This window comes from Mobula birostris, chromosome 6, assembly GCF_030028105.1.
Source record: "Mobula birostris isolate sMobBir1 chromosome 6, sMobBir1.hap1, whole genome shotgun sequence".
Taxonomy (NCBI): Eukaryota; Metazoa; Chordata; class Chondrichthyes; order Myliobatiformes; family Myliobatidae; genus Mobula; species Mobula birostris.
In genome coordinates, this window is record NC_092375.1 from 8,328,367 (window position 1) to 8,345,388 (window position 17,022).

Consider the following 17,022-nt stretch of genomic DNA (forward strand, 5'->3'; position numbering starts at 1 on the left):
CGCCATTTCATCATGGCTGATCCAACTTTCCTCTCAGTCCCAATCTCCTGCCTTCCCCCTACCTCCGCCCTCATTTTTCCCTTAATGCCCTGACCAAGCAAGAACCTATCAACCTCTGCCTTAAATACACATTAAGACTTGGCCTCCACAGCTGCATGCGGCAACAAATTCCACAGATTCACCACTCTCTGGCTAAAGAAGTACCTTCTGATCTCTGTTTTAAAAGAATGCCTCTTTATTCTGAGGTTGTGTCCTCTGCTTCTGGAGTCTCCCACCATAGAAAACATCCTATCCACATCCACTCGATCAAGACCTTTCAACATTCGGTACGTTTCCATGAATTCTTCTGAATTCTAGTGAGTACAGGCCCAGAACCATCAAACACTCTTCATATGGCAAGCCGTTCAATTCTGGAATCATTTTCAGGAACTTCCTTTGAATCCTGTCCAGTGCTTGCACATCCTTTCTAAGATAAGGGGCCCCAAACTGCTCCCTGGAGTGAACTGTTTTCTCTGAGTCAGACAGTATCTTTTTCTGCAAGGTAATCATGTCTAATACCAGAGGGGGCATGTAAGGAGAGAGGGGGTAATTTCAAAGGAGTTGTGAGGGGCAAATGTTTTTACACAGAGAGTGGGGGTGTCTGGAATGCACTGCCTGGGTTGATGGTAGAGGCAAATATATTAGAGACTTCAAAGAGATGTTTAGATAGTCACATGAATGTGAGGATAACAGAAGGATATGGACACTGTGTAGGCAGAAGGGATTAGTTTACTAGGCCATCTGATTACCAAATTAATTGGTTTGACACAACATTGTGGGCCAAAGTGCTTTTCCCGTACTGTACGGTTGTACGTCCTGCAGAAACCCATGCAGTTGGCTATAACCTGGAGCTATGAAAACCTCAGAAAGATATGCACTTTCTCCGTTAACTGCTCTTTATTTAATCTTTTCCACCGGGTTGAGGATTGTGAAGGCTAGAACACTGGGAGTACCTCAAGAGGAAGGAGATGTGCTGTAGGAAGTTCAGGGAACCAAGGGTTCTGGGGAAACAGCACAGAAGAGAACAGGAGGCTTGGGGCACATCTACAATGATTATGTTGGCTGGTGGGGCAGACTGGAGGGACCAAGTGGCCTATTACTGCTCTTACATTCTTTCTTTTCTTTTCAAATCTTCTTCTTATTATTATTATCCAAAATAACATGAGTACATCAAAGTAAGCAACAGTTACAATGTCTCAAGAAAGCAAAACATTATTTTAAAGGTTGAAAAATTTTTGGTGATAGTAAAAAAACCCTACTAAGCAATGCTCTTACATTCTTATGTTCTTACTCTAAGTCTTCAGGATAAGAAAAGCAATCTTGTGCCGAGAGCTGTTTAACTGATGGTCCCTGCATGGGCACCTCATAGTACAGGATCCTCACTGTGCCAGTTAATTTATGCAGGTGTCCTGGAAGTGTTGGCAGCGACAAAGGATTAAAAATGCTACGCTATGTTGGCGCTGGAATGGGTGGTGACATTTGCAGGCTGTGCACCCCCACCCCCACCCCCACCCCAGCACATGGTTAGGTTGCATTGGTTGTTAGTGCAAATGATGCAGTTCACTTTTTCTGTGAAACCAACTCTTTTTTGCACTACAATAAAGGCAACAGCACGAACCAGTTCCTAGTCATCAACACCCTCATCTGTCTGACAGAACTGGTCCTCACACCCAATAATTTCTCCTTTGCCATATGTTCCAAGCCTTCACTGCTAATGCTCCCCAACTCTTTCCGAGCTACATTTATTCATTTAGAGATACCGCGAGGAACAGGCCCTTCTGGCCTAAAGAGACTCACTGCTCCACCACCCACTTACTTAATCCAAATCTAATCACAGGACAGTTTACAATGACCAATAAACCTTCTAAACAGTATTTCTTCGGACTGTGGTGGAAACCAGGGCACCCAGGGGAAACCCACGCATTCACAGGGAGGAATACAATCTCTTTACAGAGGACGCCTGATTAGTCAGAGTGTAAAAGGTTACAGGGAGAAGGCGGGAGAATGGGATTGAGAGGGGATCAGCCATGATGAAATGGTGAGCAGACTCACTAGGCCGAATTACCTAATTTTCCTCCTATGTCTCATGGTCTTAAGACTCTTGGGTGCCACGGTGGCTTAGCGATTAGAACAAGGCTATTATGCTTGGGGCGTTAGTTAGGAGAATTGACATCCTCCACGTGGGTTTCTTTCAGGGGATCCAATTTCCTCCCACAGCCCAAAGATGTGCCAAAAGACATAAATTAATTGGTCATTGTAAATTGCCCTGTAATTAGACTAGGTTTAAATAGGTGGGTTTCTGTGCAGCTCAGTGGGCCAAAGCAGCCTGTTTCACACGGTATCGCTAAATAAATAAATAAATAAACAGACAGACAGATAGATAGGTAGATAGATAAATAAGACTTGTATTGTGGATGGAACTGGGCAGCTCAAATATGTTTCACAGCTCCAGTGACCCGATCTTTGTCCCCGTCTGTTTGATAGAAGCGAGAGTCTTTTAGACTTACAGATCTGTACAGTCCAGAAACAGGCCCTACAGCCCATCATGCCAATCCTGTCCTTTTTGCTCATTTATACTAATCCCATTTGCCTGCACCATGACTATCTCATGAAAGATCCCCACTCATCCTGCTCATGGATTCCACCAGGGAGGAGGCTACATAGCATCCATGAGGCACTCACCAGACTCAAAAACATTGCTTTCATAGAATCATAAAAAGTGCAGCACAGAAACAAGCCCTTTAGTCCATTTAGTCCATGCCGAACCATTTAAATTGCCTACACCCATCGACCTTCACTGGGACCACACCCCTCACATCCATGCACCTATCCAAACTTCCCTTAACATATAGCATTTGAACTTGCATTCACTACTTGTTCTGGCCGCTCTTTCCACCATCTCACCACCCCCTGAGTAAAGAAGTTTCCCCTCATGTTCCCCTTAAACTTTTCACCTTTCACCATTAACCCACGATCTCTAGTTGTAGTACCACCCAATCTCAGTGGAAGAAGCCTGTTTTCGTTTACCCTGTCCATACCCCTCATAATTTTGTATACCTCCATAAAGTCTCTTCTTAATCTTCTACATTCCAAGGAATAAAGTTCTAACCTGTTCAACCTTTCCTTATAACTCAGGTCCTCCAGATCCGGCAACAGCCTTGTAAATTTTCTCTGTACTATTTCAATGTTAGTTACATCTTTCCTGTAGGTAGTGACCAAAACTGCACACAATTCTCCAAATTAGGCCCCACCAATGTCTTATACAAATTCAACATAATTTCCCATTTGTGTACTTAATATGTGATTTATGAAGGCCAATGTGCCAAAAGTTTTCTGTACAACCCTATCTAGTGCCCTACCGTTCACTCTGTAAGACCTGCTCTGGGTGGTCCTATTGATGGACCTTGCACTTGTCTGTATTAAATTCCAACTCAAACAAGAGAAAATCTGCAGAAGCTGGAAATCCAAGCCACACACACAATATGCTAGAGGAACTCAGCAGGCCAGGCAACATCTATGGAAAAGAGTAAACAGTTGACGTTTTGGGCCAAGACCCTTCATCAGGATTGGAGAAAATTATGTGTGTGTTGCTTAAATTCTTTCTGCCATTTTTCCAGCTGATCCAAATCCTACTGCAAGCTCTGATAGTCTTCCTCACTGTCCATTACACCCCCAGTTTTGGTATCATCTGCAAGATCTCCCTAAGCAGTAAGGCTGATGAACAGGTGCACCCCACACCCCTCCACATCCCCAGTCACCACTACTTTATCATTTCCTGCCAGTCACCTTATGTACAGAGACTCTGGTGTCCAGCATCACTTTATGGACATACAATCAATGTATGTATATATGCTGTCTTATGTATTTATTTTTATTGTGTGATGTTTATTATTATTATTGTGTTCTTTATCTTATTGTGTTTAGTTAGCTGCATTGGAGCTGGGGTAACAACTATTTCATTCTCCTTTAACGTGTACTGGAAATGGCATTAAACAACCTTGAATCTTGAATCCCTTTATGCCTTTGACTATTTTAAATGCCTAAATGCCTCTTAAATGAGGTAATTGTGGCTAATTCCACCACCTCCTCCAGCAGAATATTCTAAATATCAACTGCTCTTGTGTAAAAATTCCTCTCAAATCCCCTTTAATACACTTTTCTCTCATCTACGTCCTCTTGTTTTTGAAACTCCTACCGTAGAAAATGATTCTGACCAGCTATTCTATATGTATCTCTCATTATCTTAAAAACTTCTATCAGGTCACTGGTCAGCCACCTACCCTCCAGGGAAGACAGCCCCAGCCTATTCGAATCACAAGAGATTCTGCAGGTGCCGGAAACTTTGAGTAGCACACACAGAATGCTGAAAGAACCCAGCAAATCGGGCAACATCTGCGGATGGAAATAAATATTCAACGTTTCGGGTCGAGATTCTTCATCAGGATCCCAGCTTATCCAAACCCACCGCCCCAATAAATGAAGTATAGGCAACATCCTAACGAATCTCCTCTACACTCCCCCCTGCACAAATCACATCATATGTGTTAACCAGGCCTGCAGACAGTACTCTATGTGAAGTCTAACCAGTGTTTTGCAATGATGCAGCATAACATCCCAACTGCAGGGGAGATCTCATTGGAACCGACCGAATGTGGAGAGGATGTTTCCTGTGGTGGGGATATCCAGAACTAGAGGGCACAGCCTCAAAATTGAGGAGTGGCCTTTTGGAAGAGAGGTAAGGAGGTTTTTAGCCAGAGAATAGTGAATCTGTGGAATGCTCTGCCATAGACTGTGGTGGAGGCCAAGTCCGTGGGTATACTTAAGGCAGAAGTTGATTGTTCCCTGATTGGTCAGGACATCAAAAGATAGGGTGAGAAGGCAGGTGTATGGGGTTGAGTGGGACCTGAGATCAGCCATGATAGAATGGTGGGGCAAACTCGATGGGCTGAATGGCCTAATTCTGTTCCTATGTCTTATTGTCTAATGGTCTAACTCGCCTAACCTCTGAAGGCAAGAATGCCATATGACCATTTCAACACTCTATTTGCCTGTGTTGCTATTTTCAGAGAATTATCGACCTGGAATGTATGGCAACACTCCCAGTCAGCTTGCGTGTCTTGGTATTAATACAAATGATGCACTCATCTGTATGTTTCAATATACAGTACTGTGTCAAATTCTTAGACATATATATATAGCTAGGGTGCCTAAGACCTTTACACAGTACTGTATTTGTCAACGTGGAGCAAAGAGCGAGTTTGTAAATCGGGCAGGAGCAAAGGTTGTTGTGAGTAGGGAGGGCGGAGGGTGTGAGACCAATGGTGTGAAAGAATGCCAGGGACGGCGGTCGGCGCGGGTGCAAATACACACACCCCTGAGACACCAGACAAGGTGATTTGATTCCAAACAATTGGTTTATTAATCATTGCAGAAAGTCTCTCAGGTGCTTCTTGCTCCCTCCCCTCTCCCTTCCCCTTTTCCTAATTATGATTCCCCTCTCCCAGCCCCCTTCCCACTCTCAGTCCACAACAGAGGCCCATAACAAAATCAGGTTTATTATCTCTCACATATGTCATGAAACATGTTTTTTTTGTGGCAGCAGTACAGTGCAATGGATATAATTAAATCACTGCTGTGCAAAAGTTTTAGGCACCCTAGCTATACATATATATATATATGTGTGTGTGTGTGTGTGTGTGTGTGTGTGTGTGTGTGTGTGTGTGTGTGTGTGTGTGCCAAAGACTTTTGCACTGCACTGAATATGTGACAAATAAATCTGAATCTGAATATGAACCCAAATCTAAAACCCTCGAATCTAACTAGCTTGCAATTTGGAACCCTTAAATCCGTCTGTTCATCAACATTCCTTAATACCCAGCAATTTACTGTATTGGTCTTACTCCTGCTTGGCTGCCCAGCTATGGGGAAACTTGTCGGAAGCATTGAAGGAATAGAAGGATGTAATGATGAAGGGGGATGAAGAAGGGTGGGAGAGGAGGCCCATGTGAGCCACAAACCACTTGGTCTGAGTATTCTTCTTGGTACTGTAGATTCACTGGCATCTGCTGCAATGCAGACACATTAATTGCAGACAATTAAGGAAAGATTGAATAGGTCGGGACTTTATTCCTTGGAAGGTAGAAGATCTGAGAGGAGATTTGATAGCGGTATACAAAATTATCAGGAATATTGATAAATATGAGCAGGTTTTTTCCACTGAGGGTGGGTGGGACTACAACTAGAGGTCATGGGTTAAAAGTGAAAGGTGAAAGTTTAAGGGGAACATGAGGGTCATGAGAGTGTGGAATGAACTGCCATCACAAGTGGTGCATGCGAAATTGATTTCAACATTTAAGTTAAGATATGGAGGAACATGGCAACGGTGCAGGTCGTTGGGAGTAGGCAGTTTAAATGGTTTGGCATGCATCAGATGGGCCAAAAGGGCTGTTTCTGTGTTCTACTTTCTTATAACTCTATGACTTGAGTATGAAAGAGACTGACCTGAAGCACTAACCTAGTAGAAAGTCAACAGCTCTCACCAAGGACACATTCCCTACCAGACAACTAGCCTGTCTTACTGGCCCGGTTGAGAAAATCTCAGTGATGCTCAAGGAAACCTTTGCTTCATCTATCGAACATGGATGTGCATACTATACTCCCTCCATCTCTCCTTTTTCTCTTTTGTCTGGTTAAAGGTCACCTCCCTGACAGAGGATGTATTTCAAAGCCTTTACCTTCAATGCCCCTGTCCCAGCCTGAATTGAAATCATTCAGTGCAGAATGTAAGACATTTGGGACAGACTGAGGTGACTCACCAAGAGGAGAGTTGGAGAAATTCAACACCATCACTCAAATCCATGACCTCTCCTGCAGGGAGAACATAGACAGCAGGTGCAGGGGAGATCACCACTTCCCTTCATGACCCACACTGTCCTCACCTGGAAATATTTTATTGGTTTGAGGGGGATTTGATGTTCGATGCTATACTTTAAATGGGTTGGTTCCATGGTCCTTCTTTGTTCGTGACTGTCTATGGTGAAGACCAGTTTCGGAGTTGTATACTGCTTACATACTTTGTTGATAAATGTAGTTAGAATATGTGGTTCTTCATTATCAATACAGTATGTCCAGATCCTGGAACCCACTGCCCAGTGGAAACACCTTGCCATGTTAGCATCCATTTCAAGAGAACTAGAATATAAGAGCACGAATATAATGCTGAGGCTTTATAAGTGCATTGGTCAGACTGCACTTGCAGTCTTGTGAGAGGATTGAGCACCTTAACTGAGAAAAGATGTGCTGGCATTGGAGAGGGTCCAGAGGAAGTTCACAAGAATGATCCCAGGAATGAAAGGGTTAACTAACAAGGAGCATTTGATGGCTCTCTGATGTACTTGCTGGAGATTAGAAGAAAGTGGGGGGTGGAGGGGAGGGGGAAACTCATTGAAACCTATTGGACATTGAAAGGTCTGGATAGAGTGAATGTAGGGAGGATGTCTCCTATAGAGAGGGCATCGTGGACCATTTAGATTAGATTCCCCCTTCCCTAGCCCTTTATTTCCTTCTCCAATTGACATCCCAGCTCTTTACTTCAACTCTCCCATCCCTGTTTCACCTGTCACCTACCACCTTGTAGTTCTTCCTCCCCTCCCCCCACCTTCTTACTCTGACTTCTCATTTTTTTTTCTCAAGTCCCGATGAAGGCTTTCAGCCCAAAACACTGACAGTTTACACTTTTCCATAGAGATGAGGAGGAATTAGTTTAGCTAGAGGGAGATAAACCTGTGGAATTTATTGCTAAGGACGACTGTGGAGGCCAAGTCATTGGGTATATTTAAAGTGGAGATTTATAGGTTCGTAAGTAGTCTGGGTGTCAAAGGTTATGTGGTTGAGAGGGATAATAAATCAGCAATGATAGAATGGCAGAACAGACTCGATGGGCTGAATGGCCTGATTCTGCTCCTAAGTCTTATTGTTATTCAACAGTATAACTGCCTCAGCTCACTACCACCCTCCCACAACTACCCTCAGCTCAGGGAACGAAGCTCTTTGGAAGTGGTTTCAAGCACCTGTGGGATCAGGCATCAGTTGCTCTCAACCTTTACCCATATGGAGTGTGAGGACGTCATCTACTGTCACCATGGAACTCAGATCAGCTGTGAATCAGAATCAGGTCATGATCACTGATATCTGTCATGAAATATGTTGTTTTGCGGCAGCAGTACAGTGCAATACGTAAAAGTTACTAAATGTTGCGATAAGAATATATACACTTGTAAATATATAGTGGAAAAAGGAAGCGGGATAGTGAGGTAGTGTTCATGGGTTCATGGTAAAGAGGAAGAAACATACATACACATTGAGTGTGTATCTATCTTCAGGCTCCTTTACCTGGTAGCAATGAGAAGAGGGCATGCCCTGGCTGGTGAGGGTCCTTAGGGATGGATGCTGTTTAGAGATAGATGCTTCTGCTAAACCTCTCCGTACTGATCAAGTTGCCCTCCCAAGCTAGTTCCATTTTCTCTGACATTTGGTTTGGCCCAGATCCTTCTAAACTTTTTCTATCCAATGTACCTGTCCAACTGTATTGTAAATGTTGTTATTGCATTGCCTCAGCCACTTCCTCTGGCAGCTTGTTCCATATAATCGAACCAACACCATCTGTGTAAAATAGTCACTCAAGTTCCGATTAAATCTTTCCTCTCTCAAATATATGCCCTCTAGTTCTTGATTTCCCAACCCCTGGGGAAAAAGTCTGTGTACATTTCCCTACCAATGTCCCTCATGATTTTACACACCTATTTCACTATGTTGAGTGGCAGCATGGAGGTACATCTCTACTAAGGTAGGTGCAAGGTGCTCCTTCCCTTCACTAGCCTGTACGTCACCCTTGGGCAAGGTGTAGAACCTGCATAGTCCCCCAATCAGGGTTACATTACACCATGGGAGCAGGAGGTGGATGGTCATATGAGCCATTGGCACAAATCACAAGTCCTAGTAATGTGACCACTGACACCAGGCAAACAATCTCTGAAGAGTATTGATAACGGCTGGGGTCACCCATCTTGTAAAGACACTGCCCAGAAGGCGGCAATGGCAAACCCCTTCTGAAGGAAATTTTGCCATGATCATAATCAACATCATGATCGCCCACCTCATATGACACGGCACATAATGATGAATATGATGATGATCTCATTCTGATTTTTGCACACTACACTTCCTCTGTATCTCTTACACTTTATTCCACATTCTTTCATTGTTTTACCTTGTTCCACCTCAATGCACTGTGTAAAGATTTGATCTGCATGAACAATATACAAAACAAGCTCTACACTGGAACACCATACAGTATACAAGCATCATCAATAAACCAACTCCAATTCCTATATAAGGTTACTCCTCAGTTTCCTATGAACACTGAACTGATTCTACACCTATAAACTCACTTTCAAGCACTCTAAACCTTGTTCTCAATATTATTTATTAGTTACTATTATTATTTGTGGGTTTTTTTTTGCATTGTGGCACAGGTAAGAGTATACAAACAGTATCTTTTCCCAAGGGTAGAAATGTCTCATGCCATAGGGCATAGGGTAATTTCAAAGGAGATGTGAGGGGTACTTTTTTTACGCAGAGAGTGGGGGGTGACCGCAATGCATTGCTTGGGTTGGTGGCAGAGGCTTTAGGAACTTTCAATAGTTCAATGGTTCCATTAAATATCAGAGAAAGTATACAACAGACAACCTGAAATTCTTACTCTTCGCAGACATCCATGAAACAGAAGAGAAACCCCCAAAGAATGAAAGACAGGAAAAGCACCCCTCCCCACTCCCACGTACAGGCAGCAGCAAGGCATCACCCCTTCCCCCATTTATTCCAGCAAAAGCGTGAGCCTCCCCATCACCCACCATGCAAGCAACAACAAGGGTCCCAAAAAGGCCATCATTTAGCGTCCATCAAAAACCACTGTTCACCCGACAGCTCGACATGCTGCAGGCCATCTCTCTCACTAACAAGGGAGAGCAGGTATCACTCCTGCTGCAGTGAGAAGGGAGACCAACAGCACATTGTTTTCGATGTTACAGTCTGCGATGTCACTTTTATTTTGAGATCCCCAGTCGAGAATCGGCGGCAACCTCTCTTTTAAGAGATATTTAGACAGATACATGAATGTAAGGAAACTGAAAGGATATGGACATGGTGTAGGCAGAAGCAATTAGTTTATTTCAGCAGTTGAATACTAATTTAATTGTTCTGGCACAACATTGTGGGCCGAAGGGCCTGCTCCTGTGTTCTCTATGTTCTTTTTTGCACAATGGTTATTTTTCCGACTTCCTGCGTCATTTTTCATTGATCCTTTTGTGTTTCTCTGCATCTACTGTGAGGGTCCGCAAGAAAACGAATCCCAGGGTAGTAGATGGTGACATATACATATTTTGATAATAAATTTGCTTTGAACTTGGTGTTCCAAGCCCGTCTAACCTCAGGGAGAGGTTTAGATGGAACTATTGGAATAGCTACAAGCCACCTTCCCAGAGGTGAACGCAGAAAGCCACAACTGAGGAAAAAGGAAGTGCAGGAAAGGGTGAAGAAAATCAAATTCCAGACGTACACTGCTTTGACTAGACACGGAGCTGGGGCCTTATGTACCGTGGGCCTTGCACAGTCAAATTCCTAAACGGAGCTGCACAGAAAATATTTATCTTTTAAAAAGCAAAAGATTTATGATTCCCTCCATTGAAACATTTGTAAAGAGCAGCCTTCTCACAGCACAGAGGGTCAGTGCAAGCGAATAATATTGAGTGTAAGACAAGCAAAGGCTTCATGGCATTGCTGGGACTGCTGCTCTGGAAGTTGTCTTTGGAAAGGTGCCATGTTTGGTTGCTGGGGCCTCACGGCTGTTTCTCCATGCCCACTCCACCCCCCCCCCCCCAGGCCTGATTGCAAATGTGACCTTACACCGCAAACACATCCAGAGGGGACAGGGGTAACGTGCCAGACCCAGTCCCATTGACGTCCCCTCCTGCTCCTCCGCAGGCTTAGAGACCAACGTTTGGGGTGGGCAAGTAAACCGCTGGGACTGGGGTGACATGAGCGCATGCGAAGTGCGGCAGTCTCTTGATTAACAATGCGCCAGCCCCCCTTCCCCACCGACACCCCACTGCCTCTCCCCGGATTGGGCAACCACGCACATGCTCTGCCAGCCATCACTCCGCGCTCCACCCGCCAACTCCCCACCCTACTCTGCGCCCCTCCCCCCCCCCGCACCCTCCCCCCACCACAATCTCCGAAAAATCTTGTCTACGCACAATGTTCCTTCGGCGACCACACAAGCTGGCCAGTCATTCCATACAGAACGGACAGAGGGTAAAATCTGCTTTCAAGCGAAGTTCGCATGATTCAGACGGAAATGGATGGAAAAATCTAGTCAGTTTTGGGCCGCAAAAGAATGAAAGAAAAGCTAGGGACGAGGTGCCATTATCTGGCTTCGGATCGGGAATAGACGTAACATCCATAAGCTTACCTCACTGTAGATGTCTGGAAGATAACAGTCATGGACAGACTTTCAAACTGTGGGTACGCAGCCATCGAAACACGCTGGCTCATCCCCATTCGCCGCTCTCTCCTCAGGGTGTCGTAGCCACAGACTGCAGCGGTCACTGTTAACATGCGTTGAGGTGCCAATTAGCAAAGGGTAGGGTGGAATGATTTAGAAATGAAAACAAAATAGATAAGGTGCCGCCAAGAACCAAAATGAAACTGAAGATGCCCAGATCAGAGCAGCAGGCTGCAGTCAGTCTTTGTAAAACTTGTGAAACACAGGGCGAGGGAAAAGAGCGGCAATCTCCAATTGAGTTTTTGTTCCTTTATTCGAAAGAGCGCGAGAGAGAGAGTGGAAAGGGGGGGAGTAAAGAAAGACGGGGGTGAAGGGAGAAGTGAAGAGAGGGGGAGAGAGAGAAAGAGAGAGAGAGGGAGAGAGAGAGAGGGAGAGGGAGAGAGGGAGAGGGAGACGGAAGGGAGAGAGAAAGGAAAAAGAAAGAGAGAACGCAAGAGAACGAGAGAAAGAGAGACGGAATGAGAGAGAAAGAGAGAAAAAGAGAGGAGAGAGAGAGAGAGAGAGAAGAGAGAGAGAGAGAGAGAGAGAGAGAGAGAGAGAGAGAGAGAAGGGTGCGGTCAGACCTTGGCTATCCTCTTGCTTGCTCTCCCCCTTCTCCTCCCTCACTCTCCTCCCCACCCTACGGATAAAATGAAGGGGGAGGGGTCCTGGGCTACATTACCACCTAAGCACTCGCAGATCCTGGGAAGGGAGCCAAGACAGTGACTTTCTCCAACTCAGCTGCCAATCTATCGCTCGCCTGCAGAGACAGGCCAAACAGCGGCAAGTGCTCCCCGTGGAGAGCTTGGCTGGAACGCCAGCCCCTTGCCCTCAGTCCCCTCCCACCTTGGCCCTTCCCTCATCAGCCTCTTGTCCATCACCTTCCATGTCCACTAGTCTCCTTATTCCCACCCCCCCTTACCAGCTCTGCAACCTTCAATCCTCAGTTCCCTCACTATTCAGATATTTACACCTCAGACCCTCACTCCTGCCCCTATTGATAACCGGGGTGTTTGCCCCTCTTCCTCTGAATCCACAATCCCTGATCATTCAATAAGCCAGCTCCATCACGGACTCTGGCTTCCACAGCATCGAGGACATCTTCTAATGATGATGCCTCAAAAAAAGGTGGCATGCATCATTAAGGACCCCTACCATCCAAAACCTGCCCGCTTCTCATTGATCACCAAGGAGGAGGCCTGAAAACACACACTCAACATTTTAGGAACAGCTTCTTCCCCTCCACCATCAGATTTCTGAACCCACATACACTAACTCACTGTATTTTTCTTTAATTTTGCTCTTTTTGCACTACTTTTTAATTTTAAAAACATTATATTTCTTATTGTAATTTATAGTTTCTTTTTATTATTCTGTATTGCAATGTGCTGCGGCTACACAACAACAAATTTCACGACATTTGCCACTGATATTAAACCTGACTCTGATTCATTCACACCTCCGACCTTCGATTATCAGCACCTTTCTGAGCGATCTCACGAAACCACCTCTCTCTGCTCAGTCACTGCCCTTAGGCCTCTATCCTGGCCGGCTGGTGGCGCAGTGAGATCAGCGCCGAACTCCGGAGTGAAGGTTCCCGAGTTCGAATCCAGGTCGGGCCACCCCCGAGCACGCTTTCCAACCATGCCGGGTTGAGTGTCAAGCTAGCCACCCGGCCTCGTAAAAAATACAAGGGTCGAGTCAGGAACGTTCATAACGTGACCCGGTTAATCCTGACACCACATGCCAGACAAGAATGGCTGAATGTCTGGTACAACACGCTTAAAAAAAAGCCTCTATCCTCACCCATGGGTTCCCCCTACCCACCTCTCTGCCCTCAGACCTCTCCTTCCCTCTTGCCCACCCCACCTCAAGCCACTCTCTGTTCACCACCTCAGCCCCCTCACCAAGAATACAGAACAGTGCAGCACAAGAGCAGGCCTTTGGGCCAAACTGAACTAGTGATAACTAATTAAACTAACCTTACATACTGTATACGATCTATATCCCATCATGCTTTGCACATTCATACATCTATCGAATATTCGCTTGAAATCTTCTGTTGTACCTGCTTCTACTGCCATCCAGTCCCTAACAGCCTGTTCCTGGCACCTTCCACTTTCTGTGTAAAAAAATATCTGACTCACACATCTCCCTTGAATTTGCACTCAGCCTTTTCCCCTTAGAGCGACGGAGGATGAGAGGTGACCTGACAGAGGTGTATAAGATGATGAGAGGCATTGATCATGTGGACAGTCAGAGGCTTTTTCCCAGGGCTGAAATGGTTGCCACAAGAGGACACAGGTTTAAGGTGCTGGGGAGTAGGTACAGAGATGTCAGGGGTAAGTTTTTTACTCACAGTGGTGAGTGCATGGAATGGGCTGCCAGCAACGGTGGTGGAGGTGGATACAATAGGGTATTTAAAGAGACTTTTGGATAGGTACATGGAGCTTAGTAAAATAGAGGCCTATAGGTAAGCCTAGTAAATTCTAAGGTAGGGACATGTTCGGCACAACTTCGTGGGCCGAAGAGCCTGTATTGTGCTGTAGGTTTTCTATGTTTCTATGTTTCTAACCCTCTCGTCTTAAATACATGCCCTTCAGATGCAGACATTATGACCCCTGGAAGAAGCTAGAGTGGGCCGTAGATGTTGACTCTATGCCTCTCATACAGTCCTGTAGTGGTTAGTGAGGTGCTATTATGACTTGGGGCATCAGAGTTTGGAGTTCAATTCTGATGACATCTGAGACGTCTTTTCCTCTATAGATACTTCCTGATCTACTGAGTTCCTCCAGCTTTCTCCCTGTACGTTCTCCCTGTGACTGTGTGGGTTTCCTCTCACAATCCAAAGATGTACCAGTTAGTAGGTTAATTGGTCATTATAAATTGTCCTCTGTGATTAGGCTGCTGTTAAACAGGTGGGTTGCTGAGCGGTGTGCCTTGTGGGGCTATAAGGGCCTGTTCCACACTGTATCTTTAAATAAATTAAAATAAAATTAAATTTTATAAACCTCTCTCATGGCTTCCTTCAGCCTCGGCTGCTCCAAAGAAAACTATGCAGGTTTGTCCAACCAATATACTGCATGTCCTCTAATCCAGGCAGTGTCTGGTAAAATTCTTCCAGCACATCCCTCCTCACCCTTGGAAGTATCTGCAGGAGGCGCTGGCTCAAGAAAGCAACGTCTATTATCAATGTTCCCCACCGTCTGGGCCACGCCACCTTCTTGCAGCTGCCACTGGGCAGGTAGTACAGAGATCTGAAATCCCACACCACCAGGTTCAAGAAAAAGCTATTTGCAACCACTCAGTTTTTATAGACAATAGACAGTAGGTGCAGGAGTAGGCCATTCGGCCCTTCGAGCCAGCACTGCCATTCACTGTGATCATGGCTGATCATCCACTATCAATATCCAGTTCCTGCCTTATCCCCATAACCTTTGATTCCGCTATCTTTAAGAGCTCTATCCATCTTTTTCTTGAAAGCATCCAGAGACTTGGCCTCCACAGTCTTCTGGGGCAGAGCATTCCATATATCCACCACTCTGGGTGAAAAAGTTTTTCCTCATCTCCGTTCTAAATGGCCTACCCCTTATTCTAAAACTGTGGTCTCTGGTTCTGGATTCACCCATCAGCGGGAACATGCTTCCTGCCTCCAGTGTGTCCAATCCCTTAATAATCTTACATGTTTCAATAAGATCCCCTCTCAGCCTTCTAAATTCCAGAGTATACAAGCCCAGTTGATCCAATCTTTCGACATATGACAGTCCCGCCATCCCGGGAATTAACCTTGTGAACTTACGCTGCACTCCCTCAAGAATGTCCTTCCACAGATTTGGAGACCAGTTTTTGAACCAACTCTTCAAAACCCGAATCATGACATATATATATATATATAGCAACACCATGATAACTTGCATTTCAGTGGACTGCATTTTGTTTGTTCTAATTGTGCTCTTTCTTATATAACGTTGCATAATTTATGGTTAATTTATATTTCTCTTGCGAATGCTTCTTATGTGATGCCAAAGACAAGAGATTCTGCAGATGCTGGAGATCTATTGGAACACACACACAAAATGTTTCCGTCACCATCACCATCAGTGTGTGCTGTGTCATATGACGTGGGAGATCATGGTCTTCCGTCTGTCTTTAATCTGCCTGTTGGGAAGACACCTTCGCACTGTTATTCTTACTCTTTTCTCTATCCATGACCGTGAGTGTTTCTTGGCAAGCTTTTCTACAGAAGTGGTTTGCCATTGCTGTCTTCTGGGCAGCGTCTTTACAAGATGGGTGACCCCAGCCATTATCAATACTCTTCAGAGATTGTCCGCCTGGTGTTAATGTCACGTAACCAGGAGTCTTGATATGCGTCAGTTGCTCATGTCACCACCCACCACGTGCTCCCCTGGTTTCATGTGATTCTGATCAGTGGGGGGGGGGGGGGGAAATAAGGGTGGTGTTATACAGGTGCCACACTCTCCCCAGGGGTGACCTGCGCCTGACACCTTTTGTAGAGATGTATCTCCACCCCGCCACCCAGTACAACATACTAGTCCATATATTATTTTTACGATGATAAAGTTGCCTTTAACTTTCACTACGTATCCTTTCCAAAGTCTCTACATCTTTCCTGTAATGGAGCTAGCAGAGTTGAATGTAATACTTACACTTAGCATGCCTTCACCTCTCTCTTCCCTCAACTTCTGATGTCAAACTGACCTTCATAAATCAGAGTATTGAGTACAGGGGTTGAGATGTTATGTTGAAGTTGTATATGATGTTAGTGAGGCCTAATTTGGAGTACTGTGTGCAGTTCTGGTCACCTAACTACTGGAAGGGTATCAATAACATTATAAGAGCACAGGGAAAATGTACAAGGGTTTTGTTGGAACTTGAGGTTGAATAGGTTCGGACTTTATTCCCCTGGAATGTAGGAGAATGAGGGGAGATTTGTTTGAGGCAGATGGAATTATGAGGGCTATAGAAGTGTGCAAACACACTTTTTCCACAGGGGTTGGGTGAGACTAGAACTAGAGACCATCAGTTAAAGGTGAAAGGTGAAATATTTGATGAAAACCTGAGGGAAAACTTCTTCATTCGAGTGCGAGTGTGAAACGAGATGCCAGTGGAAATGGTGAAGCAGGTTCAATTGCACAACTCAAGAGAAGTTTGGATAGGTACATGGATGGGATGAAGATGGAGAGCCATTGTCCAGATGTGGTTCAACGGGACAAGACAGAGTAACTGTTCTGCATAGACTAGATGGGCTGAAGGACCTTTTTGGGTGTTGTTGAAATTTTTATGACTCTATGGCTCTATGACTGCTCCTTCAACCCCCCTCTACTACCGCACCCCGTTACCCTCAGTCTTACCCTCCTCAAGAC

At 45.0% G+C, this 17,022-nt stretch overlaps 1 long non-coding RNA gene across 21 annotated transcripts in view; it reads right to left on the reverse strand.

Moving 5' to 3' along the window:
* LOC140198802 (uncharacterized) overlaps positions 1-17,022 on the reverse strand; it is a 325,008-nt gene that overhangs the window by 132,941 nt on the left and 175,045 nt on the right. For all 21 annotated transcript variants that reach the window (XR_011886241.1, XR_011886248.1, XR_011886245.1 and 18 more), the window contains one exon: positions 11,567-11,702. This is a non-coding gene — a long non-coding RNA (uncharacterized lncRNA). The remainder of the gene's footprint in view (positions 1-11,566; positions 11,703-17,022) is intronic.